At 43.1% G+C, this 4,618-nt stretch overlaps 1 pseudogene; it reads left to right on the plus strand.

Moving 5' to 3' along the window:
* Positions 1–201: 201 nt before the first annotated feature.
* On the plus strand, positions 202–4,618 carry LOC138245661 (protocadherin gamma-A6 pseudogene; annotated as a pseudogene).

Here is a 4,618-nt window from a genome sequence, read left to right on the forward strand (position 1 = left end):
CAGCTCTGATTTTTTTAGCTGAGATGAAGTTCAAGTTCAGAAAGTAAACTGCTTTTTGAGCCGGACCATTCAGCGGTTTACAATAGCTGTTGCAATTATTGGTTAGGACACCGAGTGTCGCTGTTCACTAACCAAACAGAGAAATGAACTCTAATTCCATGGGTCACATGGTACCATATAGCTCAGTGACATCGCAGTTTGGCTGCCTGTCTGAAAGAACCTGCTCAGAACACATCCAGCTCGGTTGACTTCAGCACAATTCTGAGCGCCTGCTCGATTGTAAAGGACAACTTACATTTCCTGCGAAATTAAGAACTTGTTTTGCCTGCTATGCCTGAAACATGGAGACGCTGTTATTCCTGGTGCCAAAGACCGAGAGGCTGTTACTCCGGGGCTCAGATAAAGAGACGCTGGGACTCCGGGGCTCATACACCGAAGCACTGTTACTTCGGAGGTCAGACACCGAGCCGCTGTTACGCTGGGGCTCAGGCATCGAAGCGCTATTACTCCGGGGCTCAAATACCAAGACGCTGTTACGCCGAGGATCAGACACCGATGCGCTGTTACTCCGGGGCTCAGACATCGGGGCGATGTTACTCCGGGACTCCCCTGCTACTTCTTGTTACTCTGCTGACAGTCTGTGGAGCCGCTTCTGGGCAGCTGCGTTATTCCATTCCCGAGGAAATGAGGAAAGGATCGTTTGTTGGGAATGTGGCTTTGGATCTGGGAATGGATATAAAGGAGTTATCAGAAGGAGGAGTCCGCATTGTGTCCGGAGGTAGGAAGCAGTATTTTAATCTCAATGTAAACAACGGGCGTTTATACATTAATGAAAGGGTCGACAGAGAAGCGGTGTGTGCGCAGCTCGCTCATTGCCAGATAGATTTTGAGATTATTGTTCATCGCACAATGAAGATATATTCCGTGGAAATTGAGATACAGGACATTAACGATAATTCACCTATATTCTTAACGGAGCAAATTGTGTTACAAATCATTGAGAGCAAAGCACCTGGGTCACGCTTTGTGATGCCAGAAGCTCATGACCCCGATTTGGGTGAAAACTCTGTTCAGGGCTATGATGTCAGTTTCAACAAACACTTCACCCTGGAGGTCAAGGTTGGGGACGATGGTGTGCAACACGCGGAGCTGGTGCTTGAGCAGTCTCTAGACCGCGAAGGAAATGTTTTTCACCAACTGATCGTCACAGCTAGAGATGGAGGAGACCCGGCCAGGACAGGAACAGCGCAGATTCTGGTCACTGTTGTTGATGCCAATGACAACGCCCCTGTATTCAATCAGTCCGTCTATAACATTAACATTTTGGAAAATGTGCCAACTGGCACTGTCGTAACTACAGTAGAAGCTACAGATAAAGATCACGGCGAGAACACCATATTAACATACTCATTCAATAAAATCACAGAGAATGTTTTACTGAAATTTCAGTTGGATTCTAAAACTGGTGAAATATCCCTCATTTCACCTCTGGACTTTGAAGAAACGGAGCGTTATGAATTCGAAGTTCAAGCTACCGATGGCGAAAGTGTGTCACGTTGCAGTGTGTCTGTGAATGTTATTAATGTGAACGATAATAGTCCTGAAATGGTAATCTCATTTTTGCGTAACGAGATCGTGGAAAATAGCCCCACAGGGACAACCCTGGCCCTCTTAGAGGTATATGACAGAGATTCAGGAGAATTCGGTGACGTAGTCTGTTCCATCCCTCTCCATCTCCCTTTTCATTTGGACAGGACCCTTGGGAATTACTACAGCTTAATAACACATGGGCTTCTGGATAGGGAGCGGGTTTCGGAGTATAATATCACAGTCACTGCCACAGATAAAGGTAGTCCTCCACTTACTAAAACCAGAACAATCAGTCTGCAGATTACAGATGAAAACGATAACCCACCATTGTTTGAGCTAGTATCATACACTGCCCATGTCTTGGAAAATACACCCCCGGGGACATCAGTTTTTACAGTCAAGGCAACAGATCAAGACTGGGATCAGAATGGTAAAATTAGGTATTCTATTGTGGAAGGGCATGTTGGAGATGTGCCTCTGACCTCATCCATCTCCATTAACTCAGAATCTGGAGTTATCTATGCACTTCGATCTTTTGATTTCGAAGAATTTCGAGAGTTTACAATCAAAGTGAAGGCACAAGATGGTGGATCGCCAGGTCTGATGAGCAATGCCACTGTGGCATTCTTTATACTGGATCAGAATGACAACACTCCTGAAATATTGTACCCGTCAACTCCCACTGATGGCTCCTCTGGGGTAGAGATGGCCCCTCGTTCCTCTGAACCCGGTTATCTGATCACAAAGGTAATTGCTGTTGATGCTGATTCCGGTCAGAATGCCTGGCTCTCCTACCAGCTACTAAGGTCCACAGACCAAGGACTGTTTACTGTAGGCCTTCACAATGGAGAACTCAGGACTGCTCGACCCATTATAGAGAAAGATGCTGTGACACATGTGCTGGTTGTTTTGGTGAAGGACAATGGTGAACCTCTCTTGTCTTCTTCAGTTACAGTCACCATTGTATTGGCTGACAGCATCCCGGAAGTTGTTGCTGATCTGGGCATTTTATCGTCTCCTGCAGACATCGAGTCGAACCTTACACTGTACCTTGTAATTGCTGTTTCTGTTGTTTCCTTCCTGTTCCTGTTCTTTGTCATTGTGTTGCTTGTCTTCAGACTTCATGAATGGAGGCAATCCGAATTCTCAACATCCTCTCTTGCTAATGTCAATGCTCTTTCATCCTCCCAGTTTGTGGGAATAGAGGGGGTGAGAGCTTTTCTTCAAACGTATCCTCACGATGTTTGTTTAACCACCGATTCAAGAAACAGCCAAATGAAATACCCTAGTGACTCTCATGGCTCGCACACCCCTCTGGATAATGGGGTTTCTCAGAAAGCAAGAGCTGTCATGGTTGAGGATCTTTTAAATGTCGCCAATGATGACCAGCTACTCATTCAGGTAAGATGATCAGATTCGAATGCTGCATTTTATATCTAAAACTAAAATGTATTTACTGTGTCATATGCTGTGGAAATAAAATTATATAAGCTATGTTTTCAGAGTGCTGTTCGATATGCTTCAAAAAGATGCATAACAATAAGAACTCAGTTAAAAACTTGTACCATTTCTGAATGTTCAGCTGTTTCCCAGCTGAACAATACATTCTCGTCTTACATTACATAAAACACCTCATTATTTTGCAGAGTTATATACACCATGCAATGCAATTACAGATCCCACCAGGATTCATTTACATTTTCTTTGCTTGTACCACATGTTAAATTGTGTTTAATTTATGAAGTGCTAACCCTGCAGCTGTGAGATCAGTTCCTTGCCTGCATTATATTGTGAACTCTGTGATAAGGTATCCTGCTTGCCATACAATTACCCTTTTTGTGCCTCTGCCTCTTGCTGGTTATCCTAATTTAATACTGTTCATCGATAGAAAAACTCACAGGAAGGAGAGACGCAATTTGTGTGGTGAAACTTGTGATGTGTTCTCTGAGTAGCACATCTTGCTTCGTTCTTATATTTCTGCATTGTAGATGTGGTTAGAGGAGGAAGAAGACAGCTCTGTTGACCAATCAATGGGGGCAATACACATGTTTGTTTGATTACAATATTATTTTCAGAGGGTTGCTTCTAACTCCTAGCAAGGAGAAGGGCCTAAAGCATTCTTCATTGTCAATCTTTCCTTGCCTCTAAAGTGCAATATATAAGCAAATCACCATATCACAATGTATTCCACCCCTTCACTTTCTCCGTTTGTATCCATTGGGCCGTCTAGTGAAGTTAGGTGCATAATCTGGGCACTAAACTACTTTTCTGAATTTGTTGCATAATCAGGCTGTTGAATCGACATTGTAACTGTAGTTAGTCCCGCCCAACCTCCCATTGAACACGTTGAGTTTATCTTCGATAGCTCAAATGTGAAGAACGCTGTTTGTTACATCCACGTACACAATATGTTTGATTGACCTGTATATTTCTTGTTATGTTATCTGTATTCAAAATGTAATTATTACTTTTGCAGCATTTATCTGGCATATAGTTGGATGCATGTATTGGATTAGTGAGTGTTTTACATTGTGGCTGAAGCACTGAGTTCACATAGATGCACACAATATGTGGCTGTTGAATGCCTGAGTGAACAGGGCCCAGGTATTCACTGGGATCTCCTAAACTATGTTTGCACAGAATGGAGATGACACATTAAGGAGAGAAGGACAGAGCTACAGCTACAATGTGTAATTGTAGGTATACATGTTAAGAAATAGGCCATTATTAAGGAAAAAAGTACTTACCGAAGAACATGGACTGAAGAGGAAAGTAAACAGAAAATAGACCAAGTGGGAGAGAAGGCAAAAGAAAGAGCAGGGCAAGGATGTTAAGTAGGGATGAGAAAGGGAGAGAAGGGTAAAAAGGAGTGAATGACACGAGTACAATGAGAAAGGGATAAGGAAGGTGTGCGAAATGGGAATACAATGAGAAAGGTAAATATGGATAAATAACGACAGTGAAAAGAAGAAGAGTGTGTGGAAAGGGCAAAGAGGGAGAGAGAGAAAAAAAATAGAGATAAAATGAG

Source organism: Pleurodeles waltl, chromosome 7, assembly GCF_031143425.1.
Source record: "Pleurodeles waltl isolate 20211129_DDA chromosome 7, aPleWal1.hap1.20221129, whole genome shotgun sequence".
In the NCBI taxonomy this organism is placed as follows: Eukaryota; Metazoa; Chordata; class Amphibia; order Caudata; family Salamandridae; genus Pleurodeles; species Pleurodeles waltl.